This window comes from Anabrus simplex, chromosome X (genome assembly GCF_040414725.1).
Source record: "Anabrus simplex isolate iqAnaSimp1 chromosome X, ASM4041472v1, whole genome shotgun sequence".
Classification (NCBI taxonomy): Eukaryota; Metazoa; Arthropoda; class Insecta; order Orthoptera; family Tettigoniidae; genus Anabrus; species Anabrus simplex.
Window position 1 is genome coordinate 144,733,805 of NC_090279.1, and position 23,378 is coordinate 144,757,182.

Here is a 23,378-nt window from a genome sequence, read left to right on the forward strand (position 1 = left end):
TATGGGGATATAGTATAGGCTATAGGTTTGATTTAGTGCCATATTTGAAATACTCCTTTGATACTGACTGATGTATCAACCCGCCCTGCACTGAATCCCGCATACGCTGATGGCGCCATTTTGAAAAGTTCATGTAAGGAAGAGTTTCATGTGTTATACTGGTACGTTCAGTTCCTGTGTGTTAATGTACTGTGTATAGTTGAAGAAAATGAGTTATAACGTGGAAATAAAGCGTTTTAGGATCCATGTCCATATAAAATAATATGTTCTTCTACGTGTGAGCAATGTGTCCTGAAAGTTAGGCCTACTTTATTGTTACACCCTGTATATGTTTCATAAGTGGAATTGATTTACACTTTCGGGTATCACGCAAGTGTGTTTCCATGGTTACGTGTGTGTAAACACTGGAGATATCAGGACCTACCTGATCTTCAGGCAAATCCTCTGTTTTTAATAACGCACAAGTACAGTGGGATTTTTGAGAAATGTTTTGACATAAACATGGCCGGGGTTCATCTGAAAATTTTCGTCATGAAATTAGCCCAAAAAAATGTACAACGTCATGTTACCTAGCAACCGTGCAGACTGTGATGTGAAGTATTGGTAGATGGCCATAACTGAAAGATATATTATCAAACAGGGGTGGTAGCAACGACCTATATTATACTACATAGACTGGTTGGACGGGCTCATACAGTGCTCTTAGGTGAATAAAGTTCCAACACGACCACCATGCTTCCTGGTGGCATTCGTCAGTTGTTAGTTGTCAAAAAAGAAAGATACGAGAAATAAGCATATATAAACACAGAACAGTCATACCAGGCGTAGATGTTAGCGATGCAAGTGGTGATCCATTCAACGACCTAAAGTATTCATTACGTTGCCCCGCCACCTTCTTTCTTTCTGCCCCCAGGAAACATGGCGGAGCAGCTTTCAACCTTCTTCAAATATGGCAGATCATCCACCAGTCTATGTAGTACAATATAGTGAAACCGTTCAATACCTTGATAATAGACAGGTCATGATGCCCATAAAGACATATGTGCCGTTCTCCGCATCATTCTATGAAATACTTGGTTTGAACAAGTATTTTATGCCCGGTCCTGGATTCGAACGACGCTGTCCGAGTTCGAAGGCAAAAGCTCTAAGTATGTGTAAAGAGAGGGTGAGCTCTAAGTACAACGTGGGTTTGGAATTGCGCTCTCTCTTGTGGAAGCGAGTGCGATGTAGGACGCTACGTTCAATTACTGCCTAGGTCAAGAGGCGGAGTTAAATTTACAGGGTTTTAATTTGAGAACTGGATATTCTCACCGATTTCCCTGCATATTCTTCGATACCGACTCACAAATTTCGCTCGTCAAGTAATAATAATAATAATAATAAGAAGAAGAAGAATTCGCAACAAGTTCAAGAAATTTACAACTAAGGAATCAATGAACTCATTATAATTTGTAGGAGTGGATAATGTAAGAAGATGAATTACTTAATGAGCACATTCTTAATGACGCACTTTAGGCAAATGTGGGTGTTGGAAGCCGGATGGGTTTAGTACTTTTCTCAACGCAGATAGGGAAGTCCCCAGACCCCACCCCTTCGATCGGTAAAATGTAAGACGACGCTTTTGAGATTACCAGGAAACCTGTGATCCGATTCAAACGAAAACAGATCAGTAAATAGATGACGTCAATATCTACAAAATGAATATCTATTCGACTCTGAGAGACAATTACTAGCGGAGCGAGATAATTCCCTCCCCATAGCCCCGACCCGTATCTTCCATATAAGGCCATCCCCGACCACTCTCAATACTCAGTATATTCGGCATTGTGCCACCCAGAGGTCTACTCTACGTCAGTCCGGTACGCATTCATCGTGCAGTTACAGTCTCTTTCGTTGAAGTTATTGTTGTGGCGTGTGGATGTTTGAAATACTAATTCAATATGGGAATGCAGACAAGTAGTGTTATTGCAGGATAAATGAATATGTGTATAAAGAACGGGTAACACTGCTAAAAAACGGCCTGACGTAGTGAGTTACTGAAGATAGAAAACCAGTAGTTAATGTACTGTAAATAATGTATGTGCAGTTGTCAGAGGCAACCAAAATAACAAATAAACGTTGTTTGATTAGCCAGGAAATTGCACCATAAATGAATAGTGACGTTCACGTAGGAACAAAAACATCATTTAATATTTATATCTATAACGAACGGGAATCCAGTACCGGTCTTCAGGGACAGTAATCGCTACTAGGGTAGTCCATTTCGAGACTATGAGTGGATCTATCAGTGTCATGTTATTCGAAGTCATATAAACAGTGCTTCAAGTAACCGATTCCTAATTTGTTCGCATGTATGTGAGTGCTCTTCGAACCCAGGATTTACCACTCCGAGAACGCGCATGTGTGCCAGCGAAATTCCTGTATGAAGACAAACGCAGATCATCCGGCAGCTGGAAGTAGCAGACCAAGACGTCATGGATTCGACATGGAACATGATGGACCTAAGAATTTCTGCTAGCGAGACGGCAGTTATGGAGAACTAAATCCACATGGGTACCACAAGATGACAGCAGGTTACACATCAAGATGATAAGTACATTCCCATGATATTTTTGGCATGAAAATCAGTCGTGTCGCATTAATATGTAAACTTAACTTTGTAAATAGAATCTAGCAGCATACATTTTGACTTTTGTAGAACATGTAGGTGACGCAATATGCGAGTCTCAATAGGGTAAAGTTTCCATTATTACTTTATTTTGTGGTCCTCTGTGATTAGTGGTTAAATCACAGAGTTATTCCGTGAATTTGCGTGAACTAGTGTATAAGGTCCAATAATTTGTTAAGGGTGGACTTAGATAATTCAGCGGACTACATAATCCATTCTAATTTCAATCAGCTGATATGGATCTTCTCAATTTTTCGAATATAGATTGTTTAGAGGCTTCACAGCTTTAATGCATGAATACAGTTACTGTCCCTTTTAGTCTAAGGATGCTGACGAGTGGAGAACGGAGAGCTGACTCGAGATGCGAACCAATGACCTTAGATAGGCGCGCGAGTGAGTGATACGTTCATGTTAAAATCCCTGTCGTTAAGATCATCTCAATGTGTGCATAACGTGGAAACTAGGTACACGTGTGTGAAAATGAAGGGTGAAACAATATATGCAAAAATGTGCAAGGGGATATATTTGATGACAATAATAATAATAATAATAATAATAATAATAATAATAATAATAATAATAATAATAATAATAATGTGAGAAACCAATATTGAAATTGGCTGAGGTTTGGGATAAAATGATATTTGAAGAGTGTCCATAAATGGACATATTCCCGGAGGACGCGAGATCATTGATTTAAGAATTACTCGTTTGTACCCGGATGGAACTATATGTGTCTACTCAGTAGAGTTGGGAGCCCATGCTGTCCTCGAAGTGAGAGTTTTATGACCTCAAAAGAAATGACAAGAGAGGTGAGTGCCCGACCCTTAGCTGCTTGTCCCGTTAAATGTATGTCGACCGCTTGCACAAACCGCATAAAATGTTTTACAATTTCACACTGTACTGAATGTTCACTTGTTAATAATTTGTTATCATCAATGCTGTGTGTTTTTCATGGAGTCGATAGGTGATATACTCCTCCAATTAATATGTTTAAGTAAGATCGTAGTAGGAATTTTCAGATAGCACCTCGAAGTATAGATAGCGTGGTTCGATACCCGATGTCCTTGGATCGATACCAGGAGACCTGAAAGGAGTTACATATTTTCGGAGAAAATCAAAGTGTGTGTATTATATATTGCATATCGGGAATTTACTGGGATGATGCTTCATTGTAATATGTGCTTAAATTTTTGTGTATTGTGTCAGTGTATGTTGATTTCTGTGGAGTTGCAGGTTAAGCAAAGTCGTGTGTCCACTTTGTAAATGTTAGAATTAGTTATTACCCCGGATAAATGCGCATATTCGATAGTGTGATAATAATTAATGTGATAATGTAGACCTTATTAGCGACAAGGGACAACATGATTTTTATGACTGGATAATTATGTTGGAATAATCCTGTATCGTTATATCTTAACACAACGACGATTATGTAAGATATTAATGTTTCCTCACGAGGATGCCATCCTTTTTTATATAATTTTGTGTTCTTATGTTATAATATAGGGGATACCCACTCGGCATCTGTGTTAAGGTAAAGGGACAGATCCCTGTCAGTTAATAATGACAGTGTATACATGCAGTGTTAATGATTTGATTTGAAAAGCCAGAATGAGATTCAGGAGTGATCAACGAACTGATAAAGGCATTTAACGGCATTACCCATATGATAACCATATGACAGTGTAATATGTTATAAAATTGCCACGCAGGCAATAATATGGTATTTCTCGTGTGTGTAAATATTTTCATATGACTCTTTCAGTAATTAAAATTGTGCTTTTGAATTGGGAACAATCCATTCTTATCATTTAGTAGATTAGCGTATTCCTCCTAATATAGTGCCCTACTTTCAACATATTTAGATTAAATTCCCATTTTAAATTTAACGATCAGAACCATTGACCCGTCTGCTTTCGATCGTAGCCGTTGTGCTAGTTGAAAGTAGGGAGGATGGGACTTCGATGCCCGGGTGTGACTTTCCGAAGTTCTTCATCCATAAGATTTCCATCCGATTATATACGTATTTGTGAAGCTAAAATTGTATATTCATCATTCTGTCTGGCCTGGAAGAGGTGTAATAGGTCGTTGGGTGGTAGAGTAGAGATACAGGCTGTGATGTAAAGTATTAATGAATGGCCATGACTGAGAAACATAAGGAAAGTTCTTTTATCAAAGAGGCATCATCTCTTCATACTATAGAGATCTAATTGTTTCATTGGTGGTAGTTTCATAGGCCTTGAATCACTTTCCCCTTTCGATGAAATCACTTGTCAACTACGAATTCCATACAGGTGTCTCTCGTTAAATGAAATTAAATTCATCGTTATCGTTTGAGTTTCTTTTATTAAAAGACATACTTAAGATCGTTTGATTTTCCAAAGGTAATTTTACGCGACTTTCTAAATGTCTTATATCGAGATTTTTCGGTTTGTGATTCAGGATTATCCAATTTTCGGGTTAAGAAGTCGTGGTATTTAGTGTCCGTTGTTGGTTTAAATAATGGCTGAAAGGCGCTATGTAACTCATTTATAAATGATGTAAGTTTAATAGCGTACTAATTCCCATTTATCATAAAACATCGAATATAACAAGAATGGCGCAAACAGAAACAAATCCACAAAATTCACCAACCAAATACTTTAGGCGGATTAAAAGTATCAACAGATTACTTAGCATTTGTAAGCGAGCTAGCAGTCTTAACCCGGGACATTTCATAGCCCAAAATCAGATTGAACTCCTGAAAGGAACTACGGAAAAAGGCGGCATCCAGATATTTTTTAAAAAGACAGAAAACATGACCTGCAAAAAACAAGCACATGGAGACGAATTATGGCAAAATTAAACGAGTATCACAATTTAAAAATCTTGGTGAAACAAACCAGGAAAATAGACTGGAAACAAAAGCCAATGAAATTAAATGCCCAAAAGATGGAAACTGCATATCTACTAACCCAAAACATCTACAACAAAAATACATCTCTAAGCACACGAAACTAAGACATTACAATACAGTCATTAAATCAGAATGCCTTTATGGGTAAGGAACGCTAAATTTGAACAGGAAAGCAGACATTGAATAACACTGAGAAAATGGAACGCTAAATCATAAGAAAAAATCTAGGCCCAAAACTTGCCGATGGACAATACCGATTCAGAGCCAGACAGGAAATCAAACAATTCACAAATATTCACAGCGACATTAGAAAATGCAGGCTAAGATTTTATGGACAAATTAAAAGAACACACCAAGACGGACTCACAAAACAAACAGTCGAAATCTATGAAAACAGGAGTAAAGCTAAAACAGACGCAATGAAATGGATTGGAGAAATTAAAACTGATCTGACTCTCCAGAACCGGGTAACCTTCAGATCCAAAATTCACAAATGGCAAGTTGACCAAGAGCAAAGACCAAAGAAGAAGACCTGAACAACTTGGTCTGAAGACAGAAAGGAAGGCAAACGGATGCCTCTTAAGTTGTTCGCGTAGTCCTAATGGGATTATTCGCTATAATAATAATAATAATAATAATAATAATAATAATAATAATAATAATAATAATAGTCCGACTCATTGGCTGAATGGTCAGCGTTGAGGCCTTCGGTGCAGAGGGTCCCGGGTTCGATTCCAGGCCCGGTCATGGATTTTAATCGCCTCTGATTAATACTTCTGGCCCGGAGACTGGGTGTTTGTGTTTGTCCCAAAACCTAAATTTTCATATTCAGACAACACACTACACTGCCAACCACCACAGAAACACGCAATAGTGATTACATCCCTCTATATAGGGTTGGCGTCAGGAAGGGCATGCGGCCTTAAAACAGGGTCAAATCCACATATGTATGACACACTTCTCACCCGTGTCCCCACAGGTGTGGGAAAAGCGGTATAATAATAATAATAATAATAATAATAATAATAATAATAATAATAATAATAATAATAATAATAATAATAATAATAATATAAAAAATAATAAGAGGAATCCTTGTCCTGGAACACAAAATTGAGACACTGCCAAACAGTAGTCAGACCTAAAAATTTATATGCAGCAGAAACACTTAAACTAACAAGAACTGGAGATCTCGTAAAACTAGAGAAGGCTGAAAGAAGAATTCTGAAAAAAATACTGGGAGCTAAACGAAATAATAATGCAAAATACAGGTTAAGACCAAACAGGGAGATATATTTTAAAATTAAAAACTAACTGACGTAATGAGGAAAAGAAAACTACAATTTTCGGACGCGTTTACAGAATGGATGACAACAGACTAACCAAGAGCATCTTGAACCTTCTGAATAGTTACAAATCTAAACCCACATGGTTCAATGAAATTGAGAAAGACATGAAAAATATTGGAATTAAAACATATACAATAAAAACAAGACACTTTTTACAGAAAAAGTTCAAAAGGTAGCGTCTCAGGAGCGGAAGAAAGCAACAACTAGAAGAAAGTGGACTAAAGAAGAGAAGGAACGACATTCTCGAAGGAGGAAGAAAATTTGGAAGCAAAGGAAATCGGACACAATGAAAAGTAACCAAAGTTGATTCCAAATGGGTTGTTCGAAATAATAATAATAATAATAATAATAATAATAATAATAATAATAATAATAATAATAATAATAATAATAATAATAATAATAATAATAATAATGACCGCGATGCTACAGTGTACGTGGTCAAGTGGATTCCTGGTCCCTAAACATGGGCAGGCAGGAGGAGAAGGACCTTGTCACCAAGTGACGCGTACGGCCACCAAGTCTGCAAACAGTTGAGTGCTAGTAGCCGTACGCACGGAGTGGAATAAAATATACAAGAAGACGGATGAAATGAAGGAGAAATAGTTCACGGAGAAAGTAAATAACACAAGGAGGAGATGACTAAGTCCCCGAATACTGAAAGGACCACCAACAGATATCGGTAAATCAGATGTAGTCAATTCTCTTCCGAAGAGAAAAAAACAAGAAGGAACAAATGAAAGTCCTTCTTGGATGAAAAAAAAAAGAACAGAGAAGAACCGCAGGGTCGGAAACGTCACATTTATATCATTTGATCTCTTTTCCTTTGTATAGGATAAAACTAATCCATTTTGAATTAAATGTTTAATAACTACCAAGAAACATATTATTCAGTCATAAAAAGAGGGTATTCTGCACCCAAATAGAATTAAACTCGGAGGATTTAAGAAAAACGAAACAAAAGAATTGCGAACGTATTTCGCAAGAAAAATTATCGATATTCTCTTGATGTCGAAGAATCAAATTGTTATTGTGATGTATTTCCCTCTTTGATGATCTGCCGCATTCGAGCATGTTCCAAGAACTGTTGTGGCGATATAATGGTTCGGGATAGGTTCATCTTTATATTACTCTGGTTGTTCTACAACTGTCCTACTGAGAATTTATCGAGTACATCGCTTGCAATAACACGGCAACATATATATTTTTAAAAAAGGAAACTAAGCTACCTGGAATGAGGACTAGTACGAGCTCTGGAACAATGTATCACGTCACCGCAGGTGATAACAATAAAAATCACAACGCTCTTTATGGCTTCCGAAGAAGTGACGAACACATTTTTCTGTGTAGCTTCGGTTTGATGTAAAGAGAAGTCCTTGATTTACTGAGTGTCTCACTGGACAGGTAGATGTTGAAGCTGCACAGAGCAATCTAGGCAATTTTCTCTGCGAGAAGTTCACATATCCAGAGTGTTGTCCTCATAAGCGATCCTACACAATCGACATCGAGATGCGAGTTGGTGGAGAAGAAGGACGTTAAATTCCTAAGCTGTGTGCAAATTTTCAGCAGGTAATGGAGAATAGTTTCAGAGAGAGGAGGGGAAGAATATCTTAACTTAAAAACCAAGCCCCGAAGAGCCATGGCCTACCAAATGACCGCTACTTATCCTGAAGGCTGCAGATTACGAGGTGTCATGTCGTCTCGGTCGTTATTCTTGGCTTGCTAGACCGGGTCCGCCATTTCACCGTCAGATAGCTCCTCGATTGTAATCGCATAGGCTGAGTAGACATCGAACCAGCCCTCATATCCAGGTGAAAATCCTTAACTGCCTGGGCATCGAACCCAAGGCCTGCGGGTAAGAGGCAGACACACTTCCGCTACACCGACTTGGAAGTGTTAAATATGTCAATATTTAGCACAATCACGTTATTTAGCAGAGTTTTGTAAAAGAAATAAACTCGAAAGAGTGTTAATCATTTTTAAAAGACTGTAAGAAGAAAAAGCTGCGCATAATATATTTCGATGGCTGAGAAATAAAGAGTTAAAATCTGCCTCTGTGGTGTAGTGGTTAGTGTGATTAGCTGTCACCCACGGAGGCCCATGGTCGATTCCCGGCTCTGCCACAAAATTTGAAAAATGGTACGAGGATAAGAACGGGGTCCACTCAGTTTCTGGAGGTCAACTGAGTAGAGGGGTGTTCGATTCCCACCTCAGCCATCCACGAAGTACTTTTCCGTGGTTTCCCACTTCTCCACCAGGCAAATGCCGGGATGGTACCTAATTAAATGCCACGGCCGCATCTTTCCCTCTTCCCTGTCTATCCCTTCCAATCTTCCCATCCCGCACCATGACCAGCTGTTCAGCATAGCAGGTGAGGACGGCTGGGCGAGGTACTGGTCCTCCTCCCCATTTGTATTCCCGACCAAATGTCTCATGCTTCAGGACACTGCCCTTCAGGTGGTAGAGATGGGATCCCTCGCTGACACCGAGGGAACAACCAACACTGGAGGGTAAACGGATTAAGAAAGAAAGAAAGAAAGAAAGAAAGAAAGAAAGAAAGAAGTTATCTTAATGATTTTGAACATTTTTGGTATTTTACCACCAATATTTAGTTTATTTTGACCTCTACAACTTCGAAATTGTTTCAACACGAAATCTAGTGTATTCATGCCAGGAAGCACTTCTAACGGTGTTCGATGTTCGGACATTAGTCGCTTTCCATGATTCGAAAGGGTTACATTTTGACCTGTAACTCTTCCAGATTATAATAAAGCACGTAGGAGCTATCTACACGCAATTGTCATAAAAATGTGTAACAAGTATATTTTTGAGAGACAGTGAGGTAAGCTGCTAAAACGTCCGAAAAATCATGGATGTTCGCTTACTAAGTTTCTATCTTGTTTGGTTTCCTCGATAATATTCATTTCTTCTAGATCATAGTTTATTTCCACTAACCAATTATTGCGGTTTTTCAAGGACAGTGCTAGGTTTAGATTTTTCTTTATCAGCCTATTGTTAACCATTGTGTGCAGATGACTGTAGACATTATATCGTCATTTTCCAATTGTATCTGTGATTCTTTCTGTGACTTCTCGTAGTTGGGTACTAGGATTTTCCTGAGAAATTTCCTCTCTTTATTCTCGACGTTTTCTTATTTGTGACCTGCCCTCAGTTATCAAGAGTTTGGATGCATAAAGTTTGACTTTGCTGTAGTGAGGTAACTTTTCATTTTCTGATGTAGATTTTTGTTGTTGTATCTGTTCCAAGTGATTTTTAAAGCTCATTGCACTTAAGTATTCTTTATTTTATCCCTTCTGTTTGAATAATTTCACCTAGATACTTAGAAGATTTTTTCCAAACTTGGTGATTAATGGTTGATCGTAGAATTTTGATTTAGTTCCTTCCATATATTGCAACTTTTTAATTTTGAAATTTGCACTCCGGTTTTGGCCGCTATTTCATGAAGTTTTCTGTGGTCTGGATTGCTTCTTATCGGTTGATGGAAACGATTCCAATATTATCTGCAAATGCAAAAGCTAAGGGTGAATTTTATGTTTAAGAAGTCTGTCAATATCCCTTTTCTTTGCTTTTTCATTCACGAATCACTTTATACAAAATTAGATTGATTAGTAATGGGAATAAACCATATCCTTGTGGGACACCGGTTGTGATTTCTTACGGTTCAGAAATTTAACTTTTGATATTGTGTTGGTTACGGTTTGCTTGATCAAAAGCGTATTATTATTATTATTATAATTATTTATTTGTTGTTATTATTATTAACATCGCAGCTTCAAATGAGGCAGAGGTAGAGGGATGTTATAGGCCATTTGGATACTGATCCATGTCGTACGATGTCGGAATGTAAAGGATCTCTAGTGAGACACTTGCTAGGCTATTTACCGGATAAAGTTAATTTAAAACTTAGTGATAGGTTTCCCAATAGAATTCCGATTTCTCTGCCGTCTGGTGGAATAATAAAGAACGTCAAAATTGACAGGTGAATAATAACAATATATACAACATGACAGTTAAAGTCATACAGGAACTTCTTCTCTGTGGTAAATCACTCAGATGTGTAACCCACTCTTGAAGAACTCGATGAATCACCAGTATATACAGTTTTAATCGTTCTGAATGTTTACCAAACCCAAGGGGTGCACTTTCCATTTAGAAAGAGCGTAGTTTTATGGTCAGTGCAGTGACCTGAGTTTCATTAATCAGAAGGTGGTTCTGCCGGATGTTGACTCCTAGAAGGTTAGTTACCGAAAGCTCTTTCTCCTTCGGGCGGAATGTTAGTGAACGTTGCCAACATTCCTCTCTAAAACTGAAGCGTGTCAATGTGTAACCTCGTCAGTCAAGTGTAAAAAGACCGCATTCATCTGGAGGTCACTCACCTATCTCTGAACTTATTAGGTACCAGAACCTGGTAATGAAGTTTCTTCTTCAGCTGACTGCAATCTTTTGGCGAGATACGTAGGTACACCAACGTCGTACACGCTAGAACTCTGTGCCATACTTGAAGTTGAGAGCGAAGATTCTCTCAGGACACAACATATCATATATTTGTTGACAGAAAGGCTAGCACACACAGGGGGCCAAGATCTGAATATGATAATATTAGAGGGGGCCAAGATATGAATATGATAATATTAAAGGGGACCAAACTATGAATATGATAATATTGATGATGCTGCTTGTTGCTTTAAGTGGCCTAACATCGAAGGTCATCGGCCCAAATATGATAATATTAGAGGGGACCAAGGTATGAATATGATAATATTAGAGGGGGCCAAGATATGAACATGATAATATTAGAGGGGGCAAAGATATGAATATTATAATACTAGAGGGGACCAAGATATGAATATGATGATAATAAATGAGGTCAAGATATGAATGTGATAATGGTAGACGAGGTCAAGATATTAATATGGTAATGCTAAAGGAGACAGAGATATGCATATGACGATAGACGGCAGAAGGGAGGAGTCCAAGGTGTTCCAGATCATCTTATATATATTTCAGTTTTTTTGCGAATGCAACAGAACTCTTTGCTTGATTCGACGACTCTGAAGGAACCTATACGGCAGTTTAATGTATGCCGAGCCTCCAAACTCCTGCTCACTTCCATACGGGGAACATCAAGCTGATATCTTAAGCTCATCCCAGCTCCCTCGTAAAGTGATTGTGTGTTGTCGGGACTAAATGTCTGATTGGCGAGCCGCTAGGAGTGTCTGGATCATTATTCTGAAGGAGACAAGTTCTCAGAGCCCTTGGTTCGAACGCAGGTGGTGGAACGGAGTGAGAAACTTTATTATGGATTTGTGTTTTATAGTAATGGCTATATTGATCGATTATAGTCAACCTTAAATGGCGAAACGGGAAATAATTATTATGAGTAAGGAGGAATTTACAATTAGTGCGAGAAGTAAGTTAGTCCTTTTGCGGAGTGCTGAGGTGCTTACCGCCCAAGATGGAGCGGGGCAGCAGTGATATCTGGTGGAGGTATCGGTCGCAAAGTGTAGGCTGTGCTGTTGCATATGGATAAGTGCAAATGACTAGCCACAGCTGAGAAATAGGGAACCAAAGGAGGTTACTTTAGGTTTTTCACCCACTGTACCTGACTCATGGTTAACTCATGATCCTAAGTTCATGGGGTCGACCCCGGCTGAGATAGCGAAGATTTTAAAAATACTTTTCAAAAATCTTGGTGTTCCATGTCACTGTTGTTGTCTATTAAAGATCACTTGTGGAGCGGGCAGTGTTACCTGAAAGAAAGTAAATTAACTCAGCCGTAAGAACCGTCCAGTATAATTCCTCTTTTGTTTCTAGACAGCAGCACGATCAGAATGTCGAAATTGGCAGGCAGGCCGCCTAGATGACAACTCTTCAGAAGTTCTGTAACCCAGTAACTGAGAACTCACGATTCTTCTCATTATTATTATTATTATTATTATTATTATTATTATTATTATTATTATTATTATTATTATTATTATTATTATTATTATTGTAACGTGGCGGGACACTTAAAATACACTGTAACGTGCGGGAGACACACTTAAAATACAATGACACTGTGACCTGCGATAATAAGAACGGTGACGATGCAATTATTTAAAGGTTAGGTTTGGGTTACACTTAGAGATGTCACGATAATTAGTTAAAATTCCAAGAGATATACTCAGTTACAGTTAGGTTGATTACAAGTATACGGTGAGGTCCAATTAGAACTCAGACAGTATCCGTAGCACTGCTACACTAAGCCTGACTATAGACACGCAGTGATGGACGGGTTAGGTCAGTACATAAACTAGAGAGAGTTTGGTACATCGATATGAAAACACTTTTAGCACACTAAGGAGCTAGGACACCAAACATAACACTAGTAGCTCAGAGCGACTCACTAGTTAATAATCCTTTGGTACCAAGGTATCTGGTAAGTCACGAGACACAGTGATGTAGTAGGCGTTTGTCAAGTGACAGTTCAAAGGCAGTAAGTTTTCCGGTGCACAGCAATTACCGAAGATAATGCACCCAGAAAATCCAAGTAACTTATCACACAGAGTCACCACATAGAAACAGCGAAAGCAATAAGTAAATGCCAGTTTAAAAAAAAAAAAACAAAAAAAAAAAAAAACTTACCTCGAGGATGGTATGTAGAAGGTGCTTTTGGAAGAATATAGAAATTTAATTTAAACACAAAATGAAATACTACACCAGGTTGAACTAAACGAAGATTAATCAAGAGGTTTGCGAAATTAAAGATTCAAAGGGTGGAGCTAATAATAATTTACATGAATTCACAATCACAAGGAGAGAAATGAATTCTATCCTTACCACGATGTTAATCTGGAAATACCTGCATAAATTAACAGGACACAGAAAACAGGAAAAGCCCCAAAACGCGAAACATGAAAAACCTCACAAACCAGAGGTACAGCACGGGCACAATAAAAAATGGTAAACTCGAGAAATAGCAGAATACAGTTTTAAGAAATAAATTCAATGTGTGACACCACAGGGCCAGTGGAGACCAGAAATGGGAAACACGGTAATATATTTACCAATACTACAGGAGCGTATCGGCGGGAGCAGGAATAACTGCTCGATATAATATTTCATAGATTAGATCATATGCCCATAATCAGAAGGGCATCACAAGCGCAGAGTAGTACCGGTAATTGCAATAAAATTCCACACCGACTCAACCAGAGCCTTACAGGAAACGGAGAAGTTACTCCCAAATTCAACACTTCACGTACCCAAATCACAATAGAGATCGCACGGATCTCACTAAGAAATCAGTTACCGGGGAGAAATAAAGAAATCAATAATAATATTTCCCCAAAATTGCAAGTCAAGTTCACAAGAACCAACAGTAAACGTACCCGTGTCAGTTTCCAGCAAAAACATTAGTCAACTCATTCAATCGAACAATGTCAATCAATCTCAATCACAATAAAAGTCACCAAGGCAACCGTGAACTAAAATTAAAATAGACGGTCAACGAGAAACCAAACACCGTTGAAGGGATTGGAATTCATTTTTCTCAGCTCCGTTAAGAAATAACAATTTACCACCCAGGGTGGTTGGTGATAAAGGTTTAAGCTTATAGATCTGTCAGGCATATTTAGCTTGCCAAGTTTGAAATGGGTATAACCCTATACAGAATTACATTCATTCAATAGAACAACTTTGATACCTTGCATAATGGGAAGGTTAAATTAGCATAGCTGACCACTGAAAAATAAAACCGAGAACCGGAAGAAAATGAGTTTTTGAAAAGGGGTCAGTTATGGACTAGCGAGAATGACGGCTCCGAAGGAGAATCAGAACAGAAAAATATAACGCAAGTTGAATTTACGTAAATAAAATAAGAATAGTCAAAAAAGGTCAGAACCTACCAAAATTACACCCCAAAAGGGGGAAAAAACCAGGGAAAACCCTGGATTAATATAAACCCTCACATGGCACGTCCGTCCCGTACAAGGACAGGAAACAAAATGCAAAATGGCTACCACAACACTAATCAAGGCCCCGCCGTTATCGCTAGTAATAGGGAGCGAGTGGAGGGGGAAGGAGGAAAATAGCCACAATGAGAGCAGCGTGATACAGAGGTACACAGACAAAGATATGTATACCTCTGCTAACAATTTAAGGAGGACATGTTTGAAGGAGATTAAACTTAAAGTATTAACCTTACAACTCTCCCCCCCCCAACCCCCCCCAGGGGGTAGAAAATGAACCAATAATAATAAAATTAATATAACATGAGTAGCGATCATGGATACACAGGCACCAGTATACGTTTACGAATACTAGAGTCCAAAGGCTTTCGAGATTTCACAATGTGGCCTTCTTTTTTTTTTTTTAAACGTGGATAGCAATACATTTGGAGAATCGAGGGAGATGTAGACTTCCATCAAATCAGGGGTATGTTGTACCATGGTCCTGGTTTTTGAATATCACGAACGTAGAGCTCCAGACCAGCTCTGAAACAAGAGGGGAAGGCCACAGCACCACCAGAACAACCATAATGCGACTAAAACGCAGTATTATTGAAATGTCATATGCCATAACTGAAGGTATCATGTTACAAAATTTTTGCAAGAGTAATTTAGAAGTGGCAAGTAATAGATTTTCATAATGGTAATATGACCACCGAGGAAAGAAAACTTTATCTTACAGACTTCAAGCAAGGTTACATCAGGTAGACTTAAATGCTTACATTGAATAAAAACCTCCACCCGAGACTGTGTTATTTAAATGAAATTCTCCAAGGGATGAAAACAAAAATAACTCATGTGACACTACATCATAATAATAAGCCCTATTAAGTGACACAAGGAAATACTAATTCGCATTAACTTCATCTCCTTGGAGCAAACAGTCTCAAAATTAAAGGTACACTATATTCCCCGAGGTTAACATACATAAGGGTTAGTGAATGATTAGTACATTCCCCTTAGAAGGTTGCATTCTGTAGTATAATTCACCAAGGGTGACCCTAATATGTAACATTTTAAATGAATTACATAACAACATGGAGTAGGTTTGGCTGGCATATAACAAGGCCAACAATTGCCCAAAAGTCTTTAATTATTACTCAACAACCCAATTGTCTGTGTCTTCGCAACATCAAATGCACAACGCAACCAATCTAGGAATACTTTACATGCAAGTGCACACTGTATGGATCTCACCGAGTCATAAACGGATGAGGCAGGACAGACAGCCCACACCCGAAAAAGGGAACCAAACCAAGGCACACTCAATAAAAATAATGGAATATGCGAGGAGGAAATAGGACACGAAAACATGGGCGATGACAGAAAGAGGCATGCACACGTACCAAACAACCTGACATGACAGTTAGCCCCTCAACAAGGCATGTAATTTTAAGAGAACTACAAAATTCCCACCATAAAAACCAATTTTTTAAAAAAAAAACAAGATTCAAATTCACATCATGAACACGACGCTTACCCCAAGAACCCCAAACAGATCAGAAATGGCAACCGCACCATCCCACATATAACATACCTAAAGCATATCTAGCCTACATGTCTACCATGCCTTACCCCCGAAACCAAAACAATCAGAAGAGACGTTGCACCATTGTTTAAAAGGGCATCGAACCCTCAGCACAATTCCCTTAAGGACAGAAGGCAGGTAATCTCCACCATTTGGCAGTCCATTCTGGGCAAATTTTAAACTAATACAGCCAGGATCCTTGTCATAACATACTAATTAAATTTATACCACATATTTGTAGTGTCTTTCTGACTGTTATTGTACAATTTCAAAATCCTGAATTAATTTGATCACTCATAATCGATTTATTTTGAAAACATATGAAATTAATTTTGTTTCACGCATGCTTGTCTTTAGGTGCACTTTTCTCTAAAAGTAAAACACTTACAGGTACCTAATTTTTTGATAGGATATAATACAAGAAATTTGATATACTAAACACAAAATTATTTTTAAAGTGACCAAATGTTTATCAAAAAAAAATGTTTTAAAGTACATAATTTAATTTACCATAAAAAATTACTCATTTTATTTTTATATTTCAAATATTTTTTATTGCAGTAGCATAATTTTATGTTCACCTCTCTGAGGGTGGTTCCAAGGTACACCATAGAAAAAATCAGATATTTACCTTCAATAGTTACTGAGAAATGTGCACCTGAATGTCTGAAAACTCAATGTTTGAGTAAATGAAGAAATAAAAAAAAAGATCACTGACAAGTATCTAGAACATTCCCGCCATGTATTCAGCTTGTGTTTGGCTTTCTTCTTCTTCTTTCTTCTTTCTCTCCATCCTCTTCCTGGTCCTTGATTCTTTAGTCAGGGCCTGAGCATCTTTTTCCGCCTTCATGAGTCGTTGTTTATCAATGGCGTGAAGAGCTGTTGTCAAGTTTTCTCCAGGATTTATGCCTAACTTCCTCAACACAGTTTTCCTGGCTGCAGTTCCATCATTAAAGCAAATAACTGCATCCAGTACACCTATTTTTAGAGTATTCAGTCCAACAAATACTGTTTTGGGTACCCTTTCCCAGATACAATGATTAAAACTTTCATTTGGTTTTTGGGTATTCCCATGCAAGCACTTTCGAAGAAGGTCCCTATCACTTAGATTCCTGTACACTGGCTTGATTGCTTCCATCACAGCTAATGGCAGAGAATGTTCATGATGGTATTCCATTCCTGTTACTTTTGACTTTTGGTAGCCACACCAAGAGTTAGCACCTTTTGGGCAAAGATAATGCTGTGGGTTACTATCAGTCGATAACTTATGAAAATAAGTAGCCCATACTGCCTCCCTTATTTCACGTTCATCTGTACACCCTGTGTGCCTCCTTATTGCCATTCCATAATACTGTTGCAGCAGATCAATCTGCACATCAGTTAGTCGACCCCGTCCAGACAGTGATTTCCCATCCGATAATTTTTTCCCTTGCATGTCTTTGCGCAGCTTTCACAGTCTTGCTCCCATTCGTTTCTGAACATGGCCACAGCATTCAAGTTTGGTAATTTTCACCTCTGGGCCATATATATTTGCCTCACTCACCCTTACAAAGCCCTTGGAGTCACCATCCCCCAGATAGTGTATGTACCTGACACCACGTGTGGTCTCTGATCTCTGAAATATTCTCATTGCACCCTCACTCTCCATGCCCCCACTGTACCCATCATAGTTTTTGACACAGTTGTGATTATGTTCCTTATCCCTTGTACAGTTATGACAATATTTGGTCAAGCATTCAACATCAATCACTTTCCCAGTCTCTAAAGCAGTTGCAGTGACCACACCATTCAGTGATGTATGACCACGCTTTTGCCAAGAACCATCCAAGGCAACAGCCATATCTTTACAGTCATCATTCAGGGTTACTGCTTCATTCACTGCTCTAAGCATAGAGTCCTCTGCTACCTCCTTTAGTGCATTGTGAAGTATGTCAGTAAAAAGAGAGAATCTTGGTGGAGGTGGCAAATCCATCATAGCACAAAGAGTCTGAGCTGACTTACCACCTTTTCCTATGCACCTCATACTGTAGAAAAGTCTAATGTTCACATTATAACCTCTATCAACTTTCTTTGATGTCATAGATGAAGCTGAAGCCCTACATGAACTACAGATTATAGTTAACTTAGTGGCCAGTCCCTTTCTACTTGTAGTGTCTTCAAACAAATTAATACATTCAACACCTTCACAATATTTGCACTTTACAAACTGTTTCATAAGTTCAGATAACAAACCAATATCAACTACAACATATCCTTCACTAGCTTCACCTTCAAATGTATCATCCTTACTCTCAGTCTGTATATATGAAAGTTTCCTCTTGGATGAATTAGGCCTATCCACTGTTTCAGAAGAACAACTTACTGGAGTGAGGTTAGAGCTATTGTTTACATCTCTATCAGTAGTACTGCCTGATTTTTTAATGTATAAATTGCCGTAAAACTTTCGTTTACCAAACCTCTTTGTTCTACCCATCACAAAAACAATAGAATAGTAACACAGAGTACGGATAAACGTATACGTTTTGCATAAAAGAACTATAAGCCTACAGCACACGTTTCTATGGAATCAAAACAAACAATAACCGCATGTAACTAAACAAATGCAGCCTTCACTATCATCTGTACATAAGGCCAGTACCAACATAGAAAATGTTCATTTACCATACATATATTATGTGAGAAGTGAAATGTTCAAAGAGAAAATATACCAAGAGAACAAGACACTGGAATGAGGAAATGGGCGTGTCAGCTAGTGGCGGCCATTTTTAAAAACCCAATGTATGCCATTTAAACGGATAAATACAACCAAAAAATTATATAGGCTTGTAGAGAAAAGCATGACGAATAATTTAAGACATAAACCAAAAAATGCATTTTTTGACCGATAATACCTGCCTTCTGTCCTTTACATTCAATATCAACTAGGGTAAGGAAACCACCAAAACTCCAATCACGCATAAGAACACACAAGAAAAACCCTAGGTTTGGGACAATCCTAATAAGGGTTAGGGTAATCAAGAAGTAAGTAGTACATCAAGAATTAACACCATGGAAAATTTGAAGAATATCACCAGATAACATATGTTAGGTAACCTCATGTAACCCAGAAATGATGACCAGCAGTAGTAGTTTTCCAAAAATATCAGTTATAACCTTCATTGGAACATGCCAGATCCCAAGGTAGGACAAAAACCCCAACGATATACCACAAGCAATAATACCAGGATGCCAAAATTGATTAAATTTTACTGGTATAATATCCAAGAGACAATAACAAGCAAACACGAGTTTCACAGAGAGAAATTAGTATCGCAGGGTAAATGAGATGATTAGATCATGAGATAATTCTTACCTATTGGCATGGTTATCAAGAAACCACATTACCATGGCATATTTTCACAGATAATTGTAACTGGTATGTACAAATGGAGATTAGAAGGTGTGCGAGAAGAAAAAAATTCAAAACGGTAAATGGTTTGAAGAAATGAGGAACAAAGCAATCTAAAATCCACAGGTAAGCAATGTGCATCCGATTATGTCCAGGAAGGAAAACAGAAGGAGATTATGTGGGGATATTTGGAATTCCATAGGTGTACAAGAGAGCTCAAAGGTTAATCCACACGAAATCTACGACAACTATCACCAATCCAAGGAATAATGATGAACAACAACCTATTACCTGAATAAGATACCACAGGCAGGCCAGGGTTAAGGAATACAGTAACTATTAACCCACGGAGAGACAGGACAAGCAGAACCAGCGAAGGGTATAATACAAGGGTACAGATAGAGAATGAAGGCAATGGGTGGGTTGATGTTCACCAAACTGAATTGAAAGAACCAAGTGACTACATAAGAAACCAGGTGATCCGATACAAATTAAGAAAGAACATAATGTTCCATACCGAAACACACCGAATTCGAAGTAAGTCAGGGGTCGATACATACCCAAGAACGACAGATTCCCTAAGAGGGACACAGGGGAAACCTTGAACTAAAAATAAGGTGAATAAACTCACATACGAGACGTCCCATACCGTCCGTAACAACCTTACCTAACACTAGGCATCAAGGTTAAATAAAATATACCAGCCATGAGATGGGTAAACGATGACAAGCAAAAATATTAGAGTCGGTAATGAAGATCCCCTAACCGACAATACTAACATGAACCGAATCCTCCTCACCGCCAAGGTACACACCAGATAAAATTAAACTTGTTCAAGAAACATACCTCGTACCATGGTGTTAAATTAAATGAAAATAACCCAACACGAATTGGTTAGATCTCAGGATATGAGGCCAGAACAGAAAACTAGGTAGGTAGTACTCTTAAGGAGCACCAGAACATAAGGAGGAGAAAATTTAGGACACCATAAGCAATAGAATTTACTTCCCACCAAGACAAGGGCTACAGGAAAAATTTTCAAGGATTGTTATAACACATGACCATGTTCAGGCAAGAACAACACTAAATAAGGCTGGGTCTATCACCCATAACATTACCACAAACTACCAGTAATAGATAACAATAATAAATGTTTAAAATTAAAATTTAGGATAACAGGCCAAGGGAAAAAACCACAACCAAAAATTGCAGACAGGCAGGAACAAATTTACCACTAGAACCAGACCCAAAATGATGATAATAATTCAGGAAATAGTTTACAAGGTTAATTTCAGGTTACTGCAAGATTACACACCAATACATGCAACTAATGTAGCAGGTACTTTACCTACATGACACTGAACCATTCACATTTAAAAGGAGTAATAATCCACGATACATTCTCTTAACAGGTTTAAAACCAAGATTAACCAACATATGGATGCTAAAGGTAAGGGTAGGTTCAAATCACAACTTCATAACACAAGGCGTAACTTGTAGGACACTGTAAATGGAGTATTTTACATAAGGTATTATGATTCAAGGACAACATTTACAAGGAGAGAAAAGGAATATAATTTACCAAAACCCAAAATAAACAGGGATCTAAATACTGAAATAAATGGCATGATAAATAATTAAATAGGTAACAGCATCTCGACATAATTCAGGCAGTTGCTAGGGAAACATAATGTAAGATTAGGACAAGATAAAACACTATGATATACTTCAACAAAGGGATATTTCCAAGAAGTTCACAGGACTGCATAGGTGATATACAGATCAAGCTGGTAAAATAGGGGGATAACATTGGTTAGATCCACATAGTGTTTCAATTAGAAAAATACCTAAACAAGGTTAAGAGAACAAGGAGAACAAAAAAATATAACTTTAATACCAATAATAAATTAAATTTTAAGACTACAGACTTACATGGTTGTTGAATTCCCAGTCCAGGAGGGAACAAATTTAATATCAAACCCTTAAAGCGATGTGATGTCCACCAAACCATCTCCATAAGAATTAAATCAATGTTATTATTATTATTCTGCTCGAGTGAGTCACTTAGGACCAAGCGGAATGAACATTTGTTGAGCTTTTCTCCTTGCCCAATAGTTGTTTTGTTTTGTTTTGTTTTGTTTTGTTTTGTTTTGTTTTGTTTTGTTTTGTTTTGTTTTGTTTTGTTTTGTTTTGTTTTGTTTTGTTTTGTTTTGTTTTGTTTTGTTTTGTTTTGTTTTGTTTTGTTTTGTTTTGTTTTGTTTTGTTTTGTTTTGTTTTGTTTTGTTTTGTTTTGTTTTGTTTTGTTTTGTTTTGTTTTGTTTTGTTTTGTTTTGTTTTGTTTTGTTTTGTTTTGTTTTGTTTTGTTTTGTTTTGTTTTGTTTTGTTTTGTTTTGTTTTGTTTTGTTTTGTTTTGTTTTGTTTTGTTTTGTTTTGTTTTGTTTTGTTTTGTTTTGTTTTGTTTTGTTTTGTTTTGTTTTGTTTTGTTTTGTTTTGTTTTGTTTTGTTTTGTTTTGTTTTGTTTTGTTTTGTTTTGTTTTGTTTCATTCTCATTTACTGTTCTAATGTCTGCTCCTCCGACCAAGTACGTCGGGTTCGTTTCTTCTAGTCTTCATCAAATCCCTTTGTGTGAACAATTTTCCTGATTATGTTCGAATCCTGCAGATTTGGTGATCTTAATTCAGTGAGGTCTTTCTCTTCTTGCTTTTACCATTTTGATCACGTACGTTTGCTTTGAAAGTATTTGTGTATTCGGTAAATAAGTCTGTTATTGTTCATTCCTTCCAAATGGTTCATAAATTGAATTCAACGCAGTCTCACTGCGTGAGTAAGTTTAGATATTTTTAAAAATATTTCCGTGTTGGGATTGAGGTAATGTATTCCCTTTTTAATTCTTGGCCCTAAGATTTTTCTCATGATTTCTCTTTCTTTAGACTCTAATTGTTACTTTAAATTTTGATGATGTAAACTGAGAGTTTCTGAAGCATGAAGAGCTTCAGGTTTGATTACTGTTAATTAATGACGAATTTTACTGTTCCAGGACAAGCATTTTTTGTGTGTTGAAAAGCAATTTCCATTTTCTGATTTCTTGAAGCAACTGATTTATTTTCAGTGATCCATTCACCTATGTACTTCAATTCCTTTATCTTGCAATTTTATTCATATCAGTGTTAAGCTCAAAGGGAGCAGTTTTTATATTTTTCATAAATTTAGTTTCTTCATATAAAATGATAAGTCCTATTTTTGCTGCTTGCTCTTCCAGTGTAGCAATCTGTTTCTATTCACCAGAGATGTCTTTGGCAATTGGTGCCATACATCATCAGCAAACAACAGAACATATTATTATTATTATTATTATTATTATTATTATTATTATTATTATTATTATTATTATTATTGTTTACACCGTTATGCCCTACTCAGGAGCACGGTTGAACTTGCTTAGCTGATGTGTTGGCCTTCTTTTCCTCCCAAAAATCTCTTCATCCTCTCGCTGAGCTTCTTCCTTCATTCTTCTGTCCAAGTTACAGTAGCTCT